The following is a 22,363-nucleotide window of genomic DNA, read 5'->3' as shown; positions in this document are numbered from 1 at the left end:
CTGCGACAGCCAGGCTCAGCCAGGTATGTTATTTGTGTGTGTTCTCCCTGCTTCAGAGGAAGAGAAATGTCAGGAACAGCCTCGAGGGCAGCAGCATTCACACTGTAGTGAAAGCTGGTAGATCTTCCTGAAGACAGCAAAGCCGCTCAGGTCCCCTTGCTGCGGGAATTCCTCTGCTTGGTACTGCCTGACAGAACTTTCTATTGTTAATCCCATTGGGCGAGAATAAGACCTCTGCTGCAATTTTTGAGCCAAATTAGAACAGACTTTGTTAAATGCTGGCCAGGACCATGGGCACTGGCCAGGTCCATACCCGGGATTCCCAGAGTGTGATGCCAAATTACACTGATCAGGTGCTTACAAAGCTATGTACTTCCCACCTTCTTCAGTCAGGGGCAAGCATACACTCTGATGTGCTTCCTGACTGTGCACCTCCCACCTATGTGTGATCAGGCACACATCCTGGGAGGCAACCATGCTTGCTTAGAGAAGCAAAAACATGTGGCTTGTTATCTTACATGTGCAACAGCCCCCAGTATTCCAGGAAGTTACCTGTTCTTGGGCAAGTGGGACTCACAGGTTAGAGGCATTTTGGTTTTATAGATCTCTTAAGCGTAGTAATTTAAACTTAAAACATAACTTTGGTTTGCATATTCCTTCCCTGAGTTGTATCCTGAGTCAAATCCTTGACTCTGTGGTAGATACCTGTTCATACTTGGATCTAATAACCATCAGCCTAATGACACCAAGATGGGAATTTATGTATGCAATTAAAGAATTAGTGGTGTGAGGGACAACAGTAATTAATAGAGGCAGAAGGACCAAAGGCCCTGTGATGGCTGGCATCAGAGTTACTATCCAGAAAGAGCCCCAGTAAGAATGGGTACCAGCCATTTATTTCATCTTGGGTCCCCTTTTTGCAAAATTTTTAAAAGTACATATCTCTAATGGTTTCCTAGTGGTTTGCCTAGAAACAAGAATTTTTCTTAAAAACCACAAAATAGCCTCCTTGTTTTACATAGAGCAGGCCAAGTGCCTCATTGTATTGTAGAACTATTTTAGTTAATGAATCCACCTGTTGATAGCTCTGGGTCATTTGTTTTTAACAGGTACCTTTCCTGGTATTCCAACAGACACTGTAGGTAGCATTTTGTCACCTTTGCCAGAGAGTTTCCTCTGGACCTAACATTCCAACCTTTGTTGAGGATAAGGGGAGATGTACTCTCTTCCGTAACTACTTCCTGCTGAAACAAGGACATCATTGTCAGGGCCCAGGAAGGCTGGGATGCTAGCCATAGGCCAGAAGGGGATTCAGACAATGGAGCATTCATCAGAAGCATCTTGTTTGATGACCCTGCTGAAGAGACAGTGAACAATCACTTCAGCTGGACTGGTTCACATCAGCTTTCAGCAAGTCCAGGGCTTGCAGCTGTTTGGAGCAGTTTGTAGTCCACAGCTGATTTCTGGATGGGGTCTGTTAACTGGGTGGAAATCTGCTCTTAACCACTGAGCCATCTCTCTAGCCCCTGAAACTTTTTTAAAAAGAAAATTTTGGAGTTTTTTGTTTTTGATTTTTTTTTTGTATTTTCAGACAGGGTTTCTCTGTATAACTACCCTGGCTGTCCTGGAACTCTCTCTCTCTCTCTGTAGATGAGGCTGGCCTCAAATCCACAGAAATCTGCCTACCTCTGCCTCTTGAGTGCTGGGATTAAAGGTGTTCATCACCACTGCCCAGTGGAAGTTCCAGAGGACTCAGATTCAATTCCCAGTACCTATGTGGCAGCTCAAAACTGTCTGTAACTCCAGCTCCATGGGGTTCTGACACCCCCACACAGACATACATGCAGGTAAAACACCAAAGCACCTAAGATTAAAAATCTCTCAATTGTGGGATCCTATAATATAAAAAAATAAATCATGTACCTTTTTTACTTCAAGAGGGCACAGTCACAGTCTAGACAAGACAAGAGCAAACTCCAACTGTGTAAACAGCTCAGTGTTCAACATCTGGGACTCACTCACAGTTTTCTGGGCTCCTCCAAGGGGCCTGGGTCACCTTTTTAACTCCATCCTTGGCAGCACATGCAGCCTGCAAAGAAGGCTGCCAGCCACATAGTTGTCTCCATCCTGATGTAAGTCATCAGTTCAGATGGCAGCAAGCCATGTGTCGCTTACATCCCAAGATGACATCATATCACAAGATTACCTATGTATAGATTTTTCACTATCGACCCCTTGTGTTGTGAGTTTTAAATTAACCTCTCTGTTACAGATTTTATAGATTTTAACCATACCCAATAAACTTACAAATCTTGAGGTACAGAAAGTTCACATAATAGTCTTAAAAATCTTGAGATAAGCTTTATATCTTAGTGTGGTAGTTTGAATGTAATTGCTTCCCATAACCTCATAGGGAGTGGCAATATTAGGAGGTGTGGCTTTGTTGGAGTATGTATGGCCTTGTTGGAAGAAATGTGTCACTATAGGGGTAGGCTTTGAGGTTTCTTATGCTCAGGATTTCACCCAGTGTCTCAGCCAACTTCCTGTTGCCCTCTGATCAAATTCCAGCCAGCACCATGCCTGCCTGCATGCTATCATGCTCCCTGCCATGATGACAATGGACTGAACCTCTAAAACTGTAAGGGAACCACCTCAATTAAATGGTTTCCTTATAAGAGTTGTTGTGGTTACATGTCTCTTCATAGCAATAGAAACCCTAACTAAGACACTTAACAAAAGAAGTTTTAGGCAGTTAAATGAAACCAATCATCATCTTTTTTTGGGGGCGGGGGCGGGCTCTTTTGCTTTGCTCTCCTCTACATGTCACAAAGTCAGGTAGATCCTCTGACATAGGACACAGAAGAAACTTTTAAATAAACATGCTTGGGTCTAGAGGAGGGAGAGCCATAACCCAACTCCAGAGCTAGCTTTTCAATAATGTAGAACAGCATGAAACAACTTTAATATCATCCATACCCAAAAGATATTTGAATTCCTGCTAATCTTAGTCCAGTGACCAGAAAGCTCAGAGATAAGATTTTCTAAGTCCTGGCCATCAAAGCAGCCATGGGAAGCAGTGGTGGCAGTGGTTGGCAGCCAGCAGTGGCAGAGACAGCAAAAACAAAACCAATAAACACAGAACACAGAAAGTCCAAGATACAGAGACAGCAAGAACAAAACCAAAGACAAGACAAACAAAACACAAAACCAGACCAAGAACCTCAGGTGGGAGGTGTGACATCTCACTTTTTTCCCTGGACAGGAGAGAACTGAGTCTTATTGAATCCCGTATAGATTACTATCCCAATAGAACCAGATGTCAGAGAAAATTACAAAGACTTATTGAGGTTGGGGCAGCCTCTGTAGATGTTTGCTGTTTTTCTCAGCATGGCACTTCACTCTGATAGTCCATAACACCAAGGCATGCCTTGGAGTTTTAGAACATCTCAAAGTGTATAATTCCTCAGGTGGTCCTCCAGCCCTAGAGCCCTGGAATGAGGTCTTGCTTTAGAATTTGGGTGGGTGGTCTGATCTCGCTGGGGCCTCCAGAAAATATTAATTCTACTGGGTGAGAATAAGACAATTTTTTGAGCCACAATGAAACAAGCTTTATTAAATACTGGCCAGGACCATACCTAGGATTTCCAGAGTATGGTGCCAAATTATGTTAGTCGGGTGCTTATAAAGACAAAACCCACAAGGCTAAGTACTTCCCACTGTCGTCCAATCAGGGACAGCATATATCCTGAATTACTTCCTGCCTATGTGTCTCCCAGCTATGAGTGATCAAGCATGCATCCTGTGCAGCTGGAGCAGCCATGCTTGTTTAGAGAAGCAAAACCATGTGGCTCATTATTGTACATGAACAGCAACCCCTATTCCAGGAAGCTATCTGTCCTTGGTTAAGTTGGACTTACAGATCAAAGGCATTTTGTTTTCTAGATCTCTTAAGCACAGTGATTTAAGTTTAAAACATAATGTTAGCCATCATTCTACAACAGTGGAAATGTCTGGCTCTGTCTATTGCAGTAGGCACAAGCCCTGTTTTGTGACCAACCAGGAAGGAATGAATTTTTAGTTTTACTTACATTTCATTAAAACTAAACTTCAGATAGTTGCATGCTGCTTCCAACTCTGAACTTAGAATTGCATGCTACATCCCTCACCATCTTCATGGGCAGCTTTAGGCAAAACTTTCACCTCTCAGAAACTGGGCTCTTCTATCTGTAACATTAATGATGGTTTGTACTCCACAGTGTTGTTACAAAGCTTTTATGAGAAGAGGTGGGTAAAGCCTTGAAGATCTGTGATTGGTAATAACTGTAAACTCCAGGAAGCAGCTCATTTTAGCTTACTGTAATTTTATTTACAGTTTTTGTTTTTGAGACAGGATCTCACTGTATCCCTGGCTGACCTGGAACTCACTGTGTAGCTGCAGCTGGCTTCAAATTCAAGAGTCTGCCTCACTGTGCTAACATAACTGGCTGATTTACAATTTTTTTTATATAGAACATCAATTTTTGAAAGAAACTGGTGGGAATTAAAATAGTGTAAATAAAAGTGTCTTTCTTGTTAGTAAAAAGTAAAGTGTAGGAACTCATATAGAGGAAACATTATTTTTATACACTTTCTGGGCTAAACTCTATTGGTCATAAGTTAGTAAACCATATATGAAAATAACTGTATATTGAGCCTACCAAGATGACAGACTCATTAACATTCCATTCCTTGCTTAGTGGCATTCTTAATCTGGAACTGGAGAGGAACTATATTAAAAAAAAGAAATCAAATTTAGATGGAGCATAATGTCATTAAAAATAGAGCAGTGAATATCAATGTGAGCGCAGCAAAAAGAATTATGGAGAAAGACACAGAAGTGACCTTTGTAAAAAATAGTATAATAGAAAAGCTAAAAGGAAGTGACCAAATGGAAGTGTAACAACCAATGGCAATTGTTGTTTGAATATAGATGGTCTTTGAATAAAAGTACCAGAGCCAGATATCGTGATGAAAGCTGAAAGATCAGAGAAGCAGAGCAGCCAGCCACTAGCTCTTAACTCTACGAAATCCTCAGCCTCGGGAGAGTGAGTTCCTGCTTCCTCACAACTTATATACCTTTCTCTGCCCTGCCATATTACTTCCTGGGATTAAAGACGTGAGTGCTTCCCAGGCAAAGGCATGAGATTTCCAGTGCTGGGATTAAAGGTGTGTGCCATCACTGGGGCTCTGTTTATCTCCTATACTGGATCAATCTCATGTTGCCCAAAGTGGCCTTCAACTCACAGAGCTCCTGACAGATCTCTGCCTCACGAGTGATAGGATTAAAGGTGTGTGCCACCACTTCCTGACCTCTATGTCTAATCTAGCGGCTGGCTCTGTCCTCTGATCCTCAGGCAAGTTTATTAGGGTACACAATGTATCACCACAGGCAACCACTGACTATTGCTGAAACCCAATGTCAAAGAAGAAAAGAGCTTCTACTCCAGCCTGTTTCTAAGTCATTTGGAAAAGTGATTTAGCAGAATTTCTCAGATTTCAATGTTATTAAGATTTTAATATTATTATTATCAACAAAATTTAACAATGTTAGTAAGTTTTAACTTAGTAGCTACAATCCTTTTAGAATATTTGGTTATAAAAAAATATACATTTGATCTGGGCGGTGGTGGCGCATACCTTTAATACCAGCACTTGGGAGGCAGAGCCAGGCGAATCTCTGTGAGGTCAAGGCCAGCCTGGTCTACAGAGCAAGCTCCAGGACAGGCACCAAAACTACACAGAGAAACCCTGTCTAGAAAATATATATACATTTGAGTAAGCTGTAAATGCAGAGCTGTGAGAACAAGCAATTAGGACTCTGCTTTTATAAAATTTAATTTAAAATTATTAATTTTATTTAATTTACTTATTTTTTGAGGCAGTGTTTTACTTTGTCACCAAGACTAACTAGGAACTCAGTATGTCAAAGTAAAAGAATAGAGAAAACACAGAGAGAGACAGGTAACACAACAAAAAAGATGTACGTTTGATATTGGTGAAGTGGAAACAGAAGGAATTCAATGGGAAAAGTTCAAAAATACAATTGAGCTAAAAACAGAACAAGTACGTCTCTTCAGTATAGATTTTGATGGTTCTATTATCCCTATCAACTTTTGTATTTGACTAATCAAATTTTATTTTATTGGTCTTTCCTCTCTTCTAGTCTCTATACTCTATTTCTAACACTTTATTGGTTATCCTCAGACTTTAAAACACAGAGGTAATTTGTTTGGGCTTGAGGTGGAAGCACACAGGTTAGGGTCTCATGTAGTCTACACTGGCCTGGGAGAGATGATCGTCCAGCTTCTGCTTTCTGAATCGTGAGATTTTAGGTATACACAAGCATGACCAGTATTTAAAGTCTTATTCTAGTAGGTGTCAGAGGTGCTTGCTAAGGAGAAATTATCTTAGATACACACCAAGTCTTAAGGTGGAATGAGACCACAGGATCTGTCAGGGTCAGACATCCACGAAGATCATTACAGATGATGCATCCTTTTGGGAAAACTCTTAAAAGATAACTCTTCAGGACAGGATGCTAACTTTGTGCAAAACAAATAAATAGATGATGCACAAACCCAAACCAAACTAACACAAAACAAGGCGTGGCAGCTTCCTGGCAGGATTCATAGATTTAAAGGTATTTTGTGATTGCAGGCTGTGTGCGGCCTAAGCTCTTCAAACAGGGAGTCCACACAACACACTGTGGCCTCCCAACCATGAGGTGGGTCTAGGAACATCCCCCCCCCATGCACACACTTGTTACCTCTGAGAAATGTATGACATTTTAATTCTCTAACGCTGGAGGTATTAGGACATGAAATTTAAAAAAACTTAATATTTACTGAGATTTGCTATGTTCTAAGCACAATGTCTCATCACTACTTTTCTGAATATGGTTTATAAAATTCCCCAAATATAATTCTCTTTCTGATATGGAATAAATGCATGGATTAACTCACAAGTGAGTGAATCAGCAAGATGATAAAGTCGTTTGAAGAGTATTTTGAAGAAATGAGCATGCAGGTACTTAAGACAGGTATTAGAATTAGATTGTGCTTTGTAGCCACAAGACGACAAAACTTCTGAGCTCATCTTTTCCGTCCTACTGAAACTACCTTAGGTTTACTGATCTACCTGCAAGTTAATATGTAATTCCACTAAGTCTAAACTCTTAGTTCCTGTATGAGTCATACAAAAAGCTCCGTACAAAGTCAAAGGAATTTTGCACCCATAGTTTAATGATCCATGAATGAGCGGGGTTAAATAATGACCCAATGTGTCACCAAAGGCATATCCTGAGTTCTCTTTGCCTTTGGTCCAAGTTTTACATAGCTCTTAAGGAATTTATACTGGCATTCTCTAGAGGAATAGATCTTATAGAATATATCATTATACAAAGGAAGCAGTAAAAGACCCAAGTCTGCATTATTTTTCTCTATTGCAATTATCACCTGTAAATTAAAAATGACTACATTTAAGTAGCTACCTGGCTTTTGCCTTATTGTCTTGCACGGCTGATTTCCAGTGTGTTGGACCTGTTGTTTACGGGTGTGTGTTTGTGTTTGTAGTGATGTTTGTGTTGTACTATATGTATGCGGTGTGTATACCTGTGTGTGTGTGTGTGTGTGTGTGTGTGTGTGTGTGTGTGTGTGAGTGAGAGTGAGAGAGAGAGAGAGAGAGAGAGAGAGAGAGAGAGAGAGAGAGAGAGAGTGAGTGAGTGTGGTGTATGTGTTTGTGGTGTGCACATGAAGACCAGAGGAGGATGCTGGATGCCTTGCTCTGTTACCCTCCCCTTATTCCATTGAGACAGGGTCTCTCCCTGAGCCTGGAGTAAGGCTGGTAGCCAGCAAACCAAGGGGCTATCTTGTTTGTCCCTCCACAGCACTGAGGTGATAGTCACACTGCCACACCAGCTTTTTATGTGGTGCTGGGAACTGCACTCAAGACCTCAAGCTTGCACAGCAGACACTCTCCACTGCAAGCCCTCTCGCTGTCCCCTAACTTACAGGTTCCGCCTAATTCTTTAGGCAAAGGGAACCAAGACAATGCAGAAGTATATCAATGAAGACTCAACTTTACTTGCTTATGTACACTTTCTCTATTCATCTTTCTCGGGCTTAAGCTGGTTAGCCATGTCACGCTTCTCCAAGACTCTGGGCCACTAAATGCTGTTGACTATTATGTGTATTATACACAAGAGAGGCCACAGTAAGTTGCTTAACACTATTTTGGTAAAACAAAAACAAAACCCTTTGATTCTTCCTGGTAACCCTGACGCAAGCTCTCAATTCTCCAAATGCACTTGCACTTAGGAAGGAGTTACAACCTACACACCATATCTTGTAAAGGTGAAGTCCATCATCACTCTTAGGAAACTGAGGCCAGACACCCAACTTTATTAGATTTTAAATATTCCAAATAAAGCACAACAAATGGCACTAAGTGAGATACAGACCCTTTCTGGTGTGAGACGGAACTCTCTGCTCCTCCAGGCAAGGTGGAGCTTGGCTGCCAATTCCATTATTCCTCAGTATATTGAAATCTATCTAACTCTTCAGACTTTGGGCACATTGTAAGACTCTTAATAGTGACTGTTGCTTGTGCTTGATAGTCTGATTTACCACTTACCACAGAATTCACAGGACCATTTTATCTTATTCAGTTTCTGTTGGCACTGATATTGTTTATGGGAAATAAAGATAAAAGATTAAAGTCAGGGCCAAGTTGCGTAATTTATTATGGTTGGTTATCTTCCTCAATTTCTTCTCCCTTTATCTTTTATCAATTTTTTGGAGACAGGGTCTCACTATGGAGCCCTGGCTGGCCTGGAACTTGCTAAGTAGACCAGGTTAGCCTTGAACTCACAGAGATCTGCCTGTTTCTGCTTCCTAGGTATTGGGATTAAAGGTGTGTGTCACCAGACCTAGTACTTCACCTTTGTTTTTGGGACAGGATGTCTTTCTGAACCTGAAGTTCATGATTTTGCTACACTGGCTGACTGACAAGCTCTAGGAATCTTCCCGTCTCAGCCCACCCAGTGCTGGGGTGACAGGCACACACCATGGCACCAGCTTTTGATATGGTTGCTGGGGACAGGAAACGCAGGACCTCGAGCTTGTATGACAGGCACTTTCCTGAGCATACCACCTCCTAAGTCTGAGGTTTACTCTTTTCTTGACATTTGCTTGATGTCAACTTCAAATAGGATGAAAACAAATGCCTCCCCCACATTGCCAAAAACTTTCCAGAACCTTACAGAGAAATTTTAAGGTCAGGTTCTGTCCCAATTTTCTTTCTCCCACTCCCCCCACCCACTTTTTTTTTGCTTGTTTGTTTTTCTTTTTTTTTTTTTTTGGTTTTTCGAGACAGGGTTTCTCTGTGTAGCTTTGCACCTTTCCTGGAACTCACTTGGTAGCCCAGGCTGGCCTCGAACTCACAGAGATCTGCCTGGCTCTGCCTCCCGAGTGCTGGGATTAAAGGCGTGCGCCACCACCGCCCGGCTGCTTGTTTGTTTTTCTAGACAGAGTTTCTCTGTAGACTTGGCTGTCCTAGAATTTTCCAGGCTGACCTCGAACTCACAGCGATCTGCCTGCCTCTGCCTCCTAAGTGCTAGGATTAAAGACATGTACCATCTTGCCTGGTCAACCCCAATTTCTGATTTATAATGAAATCTCATTTTTTTTTTCTTAAATTGAGGTTTGATTTTTTTAAGTTGGTTTTTCCTATTTTATTTAATTATTACTGTTACATGCATCTATACATATAAATATACAAATACAACTCACTGAGTCCATTCACTATTGCATATATATACTTTTGGGGTGGCCAGTTGGTATTGAATAACCAATCAGGGGACTCGTCCCTGGAGAAGATTGAGTCTCCCTTTCTCAGCAGTCATTAATTACCTGTAGCTCTTCATCTAGGGATGGGCCCTTGTGAGACCCACCCCCCCCCATGCTGTAATGTCATCTGGTCTTGTCATTGCTCAGGTCTTGCTTAGGTGACCGTATTGTCGAGATTTCGTGGATGAGTTTCATTGTCACGTACAGGAGACACAATCTTGAAACAAATACCCTGATCCTCAGCTTCTCTTTCACCTTGTTCCTTGAGGCCCACATGTAGGGAGGGCTGTGTTGTCTGTGTGGCAGTTTGGGCTGTGCACCTGGGCTGGTTAGTTTTTTGTCTACTTGATACAAGCTAGAGTTAACTGGGAAGAGAGGTCTTCAGTGGAGGGAAAACGCTTTCAGCAGATTGGCCGGTAAGCAAGTCTGTGGGACATTTTCTTGATTGATGTTTGATATGGGAGGACCTGGTTTTTATAAGAAAGCAGGCTGAGCAAGCTATGGACAGTAAGTAGTGTTCTTCTATGGTCTCTGCATCAGTTCCTGCTTCCGGGTTCTGGCCTTGACTTCCTGCCTTGACTTTCTGCCACGATGGACTGTGGGATGGGAATGTAACCTTTCCTTTCTGAGTCACTTTTGGTCATGGTATGTTGTTTGTTTTTTGCTCTTTTGTGGGGGCCTGCCACCCAGCTCCCAAATAAATCACACATGGAGGCTTATTCTTAATTATAAATGCCTGGACTTAGCTTGGCTTATATCTTGCCAGATTTTCTTAAATTATCCTGTCTACCATTTGCTGCTGGGCTTTTTCCTCTTCTTTCTTCTGTAATCTTACTTTCACGCTTACTCTGTGGCTGGCTGGGTGGCTGGCCCCCAGCATCCTCCTCTCCTTGTTCTCTCGATTTTTCTCCCCGCTCCCCATTTATTCTCTCTGCCGGCCAGTCCTGCCTATCCTTTCTCCAACTTTGCGATTGGCCGTTCAGCTCTATATCAGACTATCAGATGTTTTAGACTGGCAAAGTAACACAGCTTCACAGAGTTAAACAAATGTAAATGTAAAAGAATGCAGCACATTTTCGCATCATTAAAGCAAATGTTCCTCAACATAAACAAATGTAACACATCTTAAAATAATATTCCACAACAATGGTGTCTGTCACAGCACTGGACCTAGTGGTCCACTCTTCTCTGCCTTCTGAACACCCGTGGCTTTCTGCCATGGATGGTCTCTGTATGCTGCAAAAAGAAGCTTCGTTGATGGAGGGTGAGAACTACAGTTATCTGGGTCTATACCATGTGTGTTGGCTACAAGGTCCCTGGTAGCAAGCAGCTAAGTTAGTTTTTAAAAATCAGAATACCAAATACTGAGTTTCATTGTGGCATTTTCAGTCTCACTCTGACTTTGTTGACTGCCCCCGACCCCTGTCCTCCTGGCCCCCTCCTGCTGGCCCCTTTTCTGCTGCTGAAAGTCCCTCTGTTGTCTTCACGTCAAATGTATCTTATTACCCCTTTGTTCCTCAAATGTATCTTATTACCCCTTTGTTCCTCAATCCCCCTCTCTTAAGACCCACCTTTTCCCTTCTCAGAGTCCCCTTTCTGGTTTTATGACCTAAAACCACCACACACAAATACACATACTTATAAACGAAAATCTTGGATTCATATACATGGCATTTGTTATCAGCAGCCTTTAGATAAACTGCTCCAAGGCTGCACCCAGGGTATGCAAAAAAAAACCCATGAATGTGACGAGGGCTAGACTTTTTCTGTCTGAGGGGTAATAAAGAAACACATGCTTTCTGATGGCAACTTTTTCTTTTACTTCATCTTAAAAAATCTCCTTCTGAAAAATCTGTCTACACACAGCTACATTCCCCACACAGCTACATTTTCCATACACAGCTGTACATCTCATCCATATAGCTCTCTCTTCTGTCCACACATCTCTCTTCTTTACAGCCACACATTTCTATGCAGCTACATCTCTCTTCTACACAGCCATTTATCTCTACACACAGTTGCATCTCTTTTCACATAACTACACACATCTCTCTCTACACACCTCTCTCTTCTACACATCTCTCTCTACACACATCTCTCTTTTACATATCTCTCTCTACACACATCCCTCTCTACACATCTCTCTCTACACACATCTCTCTTCTGCACATCTCTCTCTACATACCTCTCTCTCTACACATCCCTCTTGTACACACATCTTTACACAGCTACTGCTCCATCTCTCTACACAGCTCTCTTGTACATAGCTACTCATCTTCTACACAGCTCTCTCTGCACACACCTCCTTCAACAGCTACATCTCTTCTCCCCACACATCTCTCTTTCACACAGACTTTTCTCCACCCTGCTACATTTCTTGACTCATAACTTGCATCTCTTTTCTGCATCACTCACTCGTTCTTCACTCACTCTCTCACTCACTCACTACTATTTCACTCACTACTACCTCACTCACTCACTCACTCACTCACTCACTCACTCACTCACTCACACACTCTTCTTTCCCAGAACAAACACTAGACAATAAATGAGTTACATATTCACGGTCATATAGCATTGCTTGAGTAAACAGTAAGAAACAGAGCCGTGAGAAATCACAGTCTCTCTCAGGCTAGAAATGTCCCTCTGACCAGGCATGGTGAATCTGTTCAACAAACAGACACCTGGAAACTTGCCCTTGTGCATATTTTGCAGGGACAACTAGTCTATTTTGAATTTGCTCTGAAGTCTAAAATTAGCTAAATGTGTAAAAAGTTGTCTTTGTAGCTGAGAATACCGTTACTTTCCTGTGTCAGTCTGAGTTATGAAGAATACCCTAGTATTATTTCTACTTCTCAAAATTATACAGCTTAAGCAGAAATTGTCTTCCTGACCATCCACAGCTATATGTGTGCCCAGGAGATGGAATATACACATGAGAGAGACACACAAGCAGTGGGGGGAAATACCCATAGTTGGTTTTAGGGAAGAAATGTAGTGGCACAAGAGAAAATTACAAAATCAACCGGTTTTCAGAGTCTGTGGCCCATAAGTCTTGCTTGAATGGGCTTCCTCCTTTAGAGAATTATTCATCTGGTGGGTTGACACCTGAACCATCAATTGCCATCTGCTGTACATTCTTGTGGCCTCTGGTAAAGCCATTGCTACCAGCAGCTCTCAGCAATTGTCTTTCTGGATCTGGGTTACTTTGTTTAACAAAAAAGTTTTGGTTTCACGGGATGAAATTTCTTATTAGTGTTTAGCTCTTTTTAGTTACCAATCAGACCTAAAACTGATTGAGAAACAGTCCTTCACCCATGCTCTGTTCCCTTAGGGTATGTGTGTGTTTGAAAAACTCTTCTTTTGCAATTTTAAAAAACCAATTTCAGTGTTATCATGGATACAATCTTCCTGATATGTGGTTATTTATCCTTCAAATGTCATGTTGCCTTTTCTTTCTATTCTTTCTGGGCCTTATCCAGGATCTGCCTTAACTAGTTCTGTTTAGAACAGAGTTTTCCTGGCCAGGTCATACATATAGGCCAAGGTGGAATTTCTGATGCAGGAGGCCTACGAGATGTTGCCTTTAGAGCTTTCCTATTGGTGCTAGCTCTGGGATATGATTCCAGACTAAGTTAAAAGTTGCACTTGTATGGGACACAGTTTTGTAGTAGACTAAATTGGGCTGCTTTTGACTCAGCTTCAATACTTTCCATATGAAAAAAAAAAACAAAACAAAAACCCAGCAGTTCAGAATTTCATGTCCTCCAGTGTTTCTTCCACATCTTGGAGGTTTCCTCTATGTCCACAGCTTGTTTCTTGCAGAGATGCTATGTGTGCATGGCTAGTTGAATAATCCTTCCCTCCCTTGTATTCAACAGAGGCAGAAATGCTTTCTCAGCATTCTCCCTGCCTGTGAGAAAATATTCCCAACTGTCTCTAGGCCCCTTTCCCAGACAGAGTCTCCCGTAGCTCAGGCTGGCCTCAAACTCATCCTGTGGCTGAAGATGGTCCGGGACTTCTGTCCCTTCTTTTCTCACCTGTCTGATTGCTGCAGTCACAGCGGGTATCACCAGGCAGGCTCAGCAAGCACTCTACCAATGGAGCTACATCCGCGGTCGCCAGGCTTGCTTGGGATATTCCTGCTCCGGGGTTTTAGGTGGTCCCCAGTATCCTGGAAGATGTTTTGTTCTTTTTGGGAGGGTAGGTGACAGAGCTGTTTTTATTTCGTGAGTGTAAACCGGAAAGCACATTCAGTCAGTCCAGCCTTTTTAGCAAGCCTTCTTCTTGCCGAGTGAGTAAATACTTGTTTAACCCCTTTTCTGTGGCGGTGGAGAAAGACTGACAGACAGAACACCACCACCCTGACCTTACCTAATGGTGCGCTTCAGAGCCTTAATACTCTTTCTATATATCATAGCACAGCTTAAGAATTGCTGTGCTTGCCAAGGTGTGGGGCGCACAACTTTAATCCCAGTACTCAGGAGGCAGGAAGATCTCTGTGAGTTCAAGGCCAGTCTGGTCCATGTAGTGAGTTCTAGGACAGACAGAGTTACATAGTGAGACCTTGCCTTAAAAAGCCCCCAATCTGAGCTGGGCATGCCTTTCATCCCAGCACTTGGGAGGGCAGAGGTAGGCGAATCTCTGAGTTCCAGGCCAGCCTGCTTTCCAGAGCGAGAGAAACCCTGTCTCAGAGAGAGAGAGAGAGAGAGAGAGAGAGAGAGAGAGAGAGAGAGAGAGAGAGAGAGAATTGGTCTGCTTGATAAAGGCTTCTAAGAAGATCTTCAAGTCATTTTATGAGCAGGGGCCCGGAAGTTGGGCTTGGTGTCTCTTGCTTGTAACCCCAGCATTTGGTCAGGGAGAGTCAGGAGGGTGGCTGTAATTTGGAGGCTAGCTGGGGCTACATGAGTTCCAGGACTGCGGGTCTGGGCTATGCAGAAAGACCCTGTCAAATCAACCAAACCAAACAGTAACACCCAAATAATCCTGGAATTTACGGGTCTGCTCATTAATCAGCATGCGACTCACATTGCTGAAATGATCCTGACATATGTGCTCTGGGCATCACTGGGTTAAAATTTATTTCTGTCTTTGGTTGGTGCTGTTGATTTTATAGTTACACATGTTATTTTGGCATTTAATGTTGGTAAAGTGACATTTTGTATAAGACAAGGTTTTGTGGTATGTGTGTGTATTTGCACATATGCATACATATATACTGCAGTGTTGGGGACTGAGCCCAGGGTCTCGTGGGTGACAGGTAACCCTCTCCATATATATATGGAACATTTTTACCGAAATAAGTTATTTGAGGACAGTTTCTGTCAAAGTGACCAATAACTTAGTAAAAATTGGCATTTTCTTCAAGTATCCCTGGGAACAGGAGCCCCACAAATGCTTTTCATTCTGACCTTTGACAAGGACAGCAGAGGTGTACTTGGATAATTACCTAGCTTTAAAATGTTAGGGTTGGGGTGTTGGTGGCGTGGCTCAGCAGTTAGAGCACTCAGTGTGCAAGGGTGAGCCCTGAAGATTGGATCTCCAGCAGGCATATAAACGTTGGGTAGGCATGGCTGTCAGACATGATTCCTGCCTGTGAAGGCAAAGCAGGGGTGGGAGGACAGTCTCTAGAGCAAGCTGGTTGGCAAGACTAGCCATCTCCACAAGCTCTGGGTTGTGTTGAGAGACCCTGCTCAGTGAGTAAGTGAGAGAGTGATGGAGGATGATTTCTTCTTCTTGTTGTTGTTTCTCATTGTTAATGACAAATATTGCCCCATTTTCTCTGGTTAGAGTCTTAGCCAATCAGAAGATAAAATCATCTGACCTATCACCCATCCTGCAATGGCTCTGCTGATTGCAAAGGCCATTAACACTGTCTGTGACCTTGTCAACCCGGGTCACATTCATCTGGATGGACATGTGGTCCTTGTCACAGATGATGTGTTTGTTTGCAGAGCATTTTCATGGCACGTACAGGCCCATGAACTTTCGGGCATCAGTCTCCATGCTGAGGCCATGCCTATTCCCTCCATTATTTTTAATGCGCAGGGCCGCTTTGCCATGTGTACGTCTGTGCACACACTTTCATGCCTGGGGCCCACAAAGGCCAGAAGAGGGTGTTGGATCATCTGGAAATGGAGTTACAGATGGTTGTTTAGCTGCTATGTGGGTTTTGGGAGTCAAACCTGAGTCCTCTGGATGAGCAACCAGTGCCGTTTACCATTGACTTCAGCCTGAGGACGATTCTTATATCAAACTCTGGTCTCCATACATGTGCACCCACACACCTGAACAAACATCTACATGCATATGTACAAACCACACACAAGTGAAAACTGGAAAAATATATTGTATTTTTTTAATTTTCTATATTGTATTGCTTTAGTAATTTGCCTAGCGTTGCAAGATACGTGCACGTCTGGTGGAGGCTCACTGGGCATGGTGAACTGGTGTTATTCTTTTTTTTTTTTTTTTTTTTTTTTTTTAATATATCTCTGCAACAGCCCTAGCTATCCTGGACCTCAAACTCACAGAGATCCGCCTGGTTCTGCCTTTTGAGTGCCGGGATTAAAGGTGTGTGCCACCACTGCCCAGCAGTATGATTCTTACTTTGCAGGTGGAAAGGACTTGGCTTCTTTCTTTAGCTACCTCGGGGCATACCTAATTTTCTTATCTTTTACAACAGCTTCTTACGTTTTACAGTAACACGATCCTTCCTTGGACTGTGCACTCGTGGATTTTAGTTTAAGCCATGACCTCAGTGTTCTAGGATTCTCCTTCAGACTCAAAAGTATCAACCCTGCTGTGGATATCACTCTATATAAATAAAACACTGATGGCCAATGACCAGACAGGAAGTATAGGTGGGACAAGGAGAGAGGAGAATTGGGGAAACAGGAAGAAGGAGGGAGAGACACTACAGCCACGGCCAGGACAAGCAACATGTAAAGGCACCAGTAAGCCACCAGCCAAGTGGCAAGGTATAGATTTATAAAAATGGGTTAATTTAAGATAAAAAAAAAAACAGCAAGAAGCCTGCCACGGCCATACAGTTTGTAAGTTATATAAGCGTCTGAGTGATTATTTTATACATGGATTGTGGGACTGCGGGGCTTGGTGGAACCTGGAGAGAAGCCCTCCAGCAACAGAACCCATTTCTCACTTTAGTGCCAGTACATTGAGCCCGGCTGTCACACTCAGAAACCCAGACGGGCTCCCTGCCCAAGATCAATCCAGCCCCAGTTATGACATAGATAGGGAGGTCCTCTCCAGGCCCCATCTTCTACTGAGGAGCTCTGGGAGAGGGAGAATCATTCCTATTTGAGGTTGTTCCTAATACCACTAGGGGTCTTGATTGGGTTCATTTTTCTCCTCTGCCAGTAAAAGAATTAAAAGTTAGGGAAATTCTGAAGTTCAACAGGTAGCAGCAGTGTAAAATCCCAGGCAGAAAGAACCAGCTGGAGAAAAAGGCTTTTATTAGGGATACAGACCCTCCCTTTCCCACTCCTCCCCATCCCCCTCTGAAATTCACACCCAGCAAGGCAAGACACACACCCAAGGCCCTGCAGAGAAGAGGGAGACTCAGGAAGCTAGTGTCCGGCTTCTCTTTAAGGGGTGGGGGTTTAAGGGTCTTTGAGGGATCTTCTTCTAGTTGAGGGTTCATCAGGTGAACAAGATGGGTAGGCTTATAGGTCCATAACTTTGGGGTAAACATGCCCTGATCTGGCCTTGAACTTGTAGGACAGGCCCAGCAGCAGGGTGCCCACTGGCAGGAGAAGAAGCCTGCCTGGCCTTTGTTCTAAGCTGCCAGGCTGCTACCTCAGATCAGGAGGATGGGGAAGAAGCCGACCTTGACCGTCTTTATTATCTACCTGTGACTCCTATACAGGACCTAACCCCTCATTGCTCATTCCTACCCATTCTCATGCCCCAGTGGGTGACCCCCACACACCCACACATACCTGGGAAGCACTAATTGGACTTAGTAGGCTACCAAAAGGAAAAAAAAATACATGAAGTTGGTAGGAAGCCAGGTAGTATGTTGGGGAGGATTTGGAAGGAGTTGAGGGGGGAAAATGGGAGTAGATAAAATCATGTTTCACTGTATACATGTATGAAACTCTCAAGAGTAAAGAAAATTGACAGAAGTTATGAATATATTAAAGCTCCAAAAGTATTTTTTCCCCAAGTCACTAAAAGAATAGCTTAGAAAAATCCCATGAGCTTTGTTAGGATGTTAAATAGGTTAATAAATGGATAGAAAAATGGTCTAGAAAATTCTCTCATTAACGGTTCTCTGTATCATAATTGTATTTCTTGGCTTGTTTTTGTAGGTGCAGCTATATTATTATTGTTATTATTATTATTACTTATTAGTTTTTAGACAGGGTCTCTCTGTGTAGCCCTGGCTGTCCTTAAACTCGCTCTGTAGACCAGCCTGGCTTGGAACTCAGGGATCTGCCTTCCTCTTCCTCCTGAGTGCTGGGCTTTAAAGTTCCTGTTGCAGTAAATACATTCATAATACATTACCTTTCATCTAGATGTTTCCAACCTGTGGATTGTGGCCCCTTTGGATGTTAAATGACCCTTTTATAGGGGTTACCTAAAATCATCTGCATATCAGATATTTACATTATGATTCATAACTACAGTTATAAAGTAGCAATGAAAATAATTTTGTGGTTGGGGGTCATCACAACATGTGGAACTGTATTACAAGATTAGGAATAAGAGATAACAGCATTAGCAAGGTTTAGAACCACTGACCTAGATACTTTATCTGAGTTATTCACCTGTGAGTATAAAACTTCTGTTGTTAATGTGCTCTGGTAAAATGGATTAGGATTTTTGTTGTTGTTGTTGTTGCAGTTGTTTAACAACCTAAGGGGTATAAAATAAAGTAAATAAAGTGCATTGATCAACTCTTGCTTTTGTGCTAGGTACTCAGATATGACTGCATATCATCAAACTCCAGTGCAAGTGATCTTTTAAAAAAGCAAGTGATGGGGTGACTGGTGGTGGCACTTTAATCCCAGCACTTGGGAGGCAGAGGCAGGAGGATCTCTGAGTTTGAGGCCAGCCTGGTATACAGAGTGAGTTCCAGGACAGCCAGGGATACACAGAGAAACCCTGTCCCAGGTAGGGTGGTGGGTGTAGGCAGAATTTTCTTGTCCTGACTGCCCGTTCCCAAATAACCTACTCAGAGGATGAATATGAATTATAAATGCTCGGCCAATAGCTTAGGCTTGTTACTAGTTAACTCTTACATTTAAATAACCCATTTCTATTAATCTATGTATTGCCACGTGGCTCGTGGCTTTACCTGTCCTCTGGCACATCTTGCTTCCTGGGTGGCTTGCTGGCATCTCTCCTGACTCTGCCCTCCTTCTTCCTATCATTCTCAGTTTGGCTTTCCCACCTAAATTTTCTGCCCAGCTACCAGCCTGTCAGATTTTGATTAGCCAATGAAAGTAATGCATATTCATAGTGTAGAAAAAGATTGTTCCACAGCAGTGGGGGAGCAAATGGTGGAGAGTAGGACATTTTGGCCACAATAAGCAGATTCTTTTGAACTGTGTCAAGGAATAACTTTTGGTTTCCCTTTTAACAAGGTAAACAGCAGGAGAGAGATCTCAGAGATGCCAGGATTAACCAGTTTGAATTTGCATCAGATCTAACAACTAGGGTGTTGTATTTCTGTTGCAAATTCGAAAGTTTACCTCTACAGCCACTTCTTCCCTCTGCCTGCTCTAACCTGTCTCTGTCTCTCCTTGCCCACTTGATGATTCAACTCTTATTTAGAAGAATAGATCTACTTTAGTATATATGCAACTTGATTCTAACTCTTGTTTAGGAAAATAGATGTTTTTAAATAGCAACCACGTGGTTTGCCTCCATTGTGACTGATGACCTCATTAGCATGGAAGTAGCCATATGCTTCCACTCTAATTAATAACAATAGATCTTTTCTTTTCTACCATACCTCGGCTTGGTCATGTCCTCATTCTCACTCACTGGGCACATATGCGTCAGTGTGGTGACTTCCCTCAGACTTTTTGGGGTTGCACAGGCTCCATGTACATGTAGCCTCAAACAAGTGAAGACAGCCTCTTCTGGTCAACCTGGGTATTTAAGATCACCCCTTCCCATGGAGGACAATGTGCTTTGCTTTCAATGTGACATAGCTACACTTCAATCCTTCTATCTTCATTCTTCAGCTGGGTGTGATGGTGAATGGCAGTAACTTCTAAAAGGTGGAAACTGGATGATCAGAATTCAAGATCTCTTGCAGCTACATAGTGAGTCTGAAGTCAGCTTGGGCTATTGGAGATCCTGTTTCAGAGTAAAAGCTAAAACTAAAAATGAAAACAAAAATCCCACCTTCACCCTTCCTTGCCTGCTTGCTCACTGCCCAGCCCCAGAACATTCTGAAGGACTCCTCCTTTCCACAAGGCAGGCTTCTTACTCCAGTCAGCCTTGGATTTGCTGGCCCTGAGCTGGGGCCAGTTGGTGGCTATCAGGCAGTTCAGATTCTCTTTAAGGAAAACTGCTGAATAAACCCAGCAGACATCAAGCTGAGAAAAAGAATGGATAAAGCTAACAGGGTCTACTAATTTTCCAATTTTGATTTATAAACTAGTGACAAGTCAGGATTAGAGGGAGGTGACCTGACTCAGAAAAGGGGCCATGACTTCATGTACTACTTTTCCTTCCCAGCATCGATGCCGTGTGATATCATTTAAATAGAATCCTGACACAGATGCTTATGACAAAATTGCTAAAGAAAGCTTGAATCACAGATCGTCCGTATCAATTTCAACAACGATGATAAAAGCACCCCAGCTAGAAAGGTTTACCCTGACACGTGAAGGAACCCATGTGAAGATGGATGCTGGCGCGGCTGGCAGGAAGGGCATAAGATCAACTCAGCTGATAATGTCTTGGCTGGGCTCCCAGTTCTGTGCCTTACTCCTCTTGACCTGAGGCCAGTTATTTTGTCTCATCTGGCTGGCTCCTGTTTCCTCATCCCCAGATGACCTACGATGCTCACCAAATGGGTGCTGGGAAAATGATGGGCAAGTGGTTTGAATACTTGGAAACACAAAAGGGGGTTCCGATGATGTGAAAGAATGGTCTTCCTCAGAGGTGAAGGGCGGGAGGCACGTGGAGAGCAGCACAAAATTTGGGTGAAATGCTGAATTAGGGATTTCTTTAATTTTTTATTATTTTAATTCAATTCTTTAACATTTTATTATTTCAGACACACCATAGGTATGGCTGTAATGTAATGAAGTTTGCTTGTCAGCATCATATTTATTTTAAAATTTCTCCACTATAACCTAAACATTGAAGAAATCAATATCTTTTTTTAAACTCAGAATTCTGACCATATTTATAAGGGAAAATTTATTTTAGAGAAGGTTCTATACTATAACATATGTATAAATAATTTTATGACTCATGCTAGTGTCTAACTTCCATATAATTTACATGTAATTATATAAAAATTATGTAAAATATTCAGTTGTCTAAAGCATAATTTATCAACTCAATAATATTCCTGAGCTAGGTCTCACATAGTGAGACCATGCATTGGAAAAGGCATAATACTACATATTTATATGCTCATGAAATTAAAGTTAATTTTTATGGATGGTGTATGCGTGTGCATCTGTAGGTTTGTGTGTGCAAATGTGAGCACTTGTGGGGGGGGCAAAATGTCTTCCTATCTTCCTCTCCACTTTCTTTTTTGAGACAGGGTCTCTCACTGAACCTGGAGCTCCCCTGATTCAGCTAGACTAGCTGTTCAGTAAGCTCCAGGGATCCTCCTGTCCTCTTTTTCCCAGGATTAAGATTACAGATGAGTCTCACCTTGTGCAACTTTTTATCTGTGAGCTGGGGATGCGAACTTGGGTCCTCATGCTTGAGCAAACACTTGAACAACTCACCCAGAGCCCTAGCCCCGTAATTACCCGATTCAATCAGTGATTACAATACAGAGGTTTGAAGCCTTAGCAACGATTACAAATGAGATGGTATCTTTGTTTTGTTTGTGAAGACAGGATCGTGCTAGGTTAGCTTGGCTGGCCGGATGTTTGCTGTGTAGCCACAGCCGCTCTTACATCGCAGTGTTTCCTGTCTCTGCCTTCGAAGTGCTGGGATTACATGTGGGTACCAGGGCTCCTGGTCAAAGTGAGCCCCTAGATGCTGATTTTATTATTCCCATTTTCCTCCTCTATCACGGAAAATTCTTTTTACCAGGCTCATAAAGAAATCTGAAGCACTTGGTGGGTGCTGCTCATTCTTACTCAGCATATACCAAATAAAATGTCTTGTATCTCCAGCAACAATTTCTCCATTCTTCCTTCATTCTCTCTCCACTCCTTCCTTTTCTTTTTGTAACAGTCTTGCTCTGCAATCCACAGTGGCCTCAAACTCTCTATCCACCTGCCTTAGCCTCCCAAATTCTGAGATTACAG

Source organism: Peromyscus leucopus, chromosome 19 (assembly GCF_004664715.2).
Source record: "Peromyscus leucopus breed LL Stock chromosome 19, UCI_PerLeu_2.1, whole genome shotgun sequence".
Lineage (NCBI taxonomy): Eukaryota > Metazoa > Chordata > Mammalia > Rodentia > Cricetidae > Peromyscus > Peromyscus leucopus.
This window is presented reverse-complemented; position numbering follows the sequence as displayed.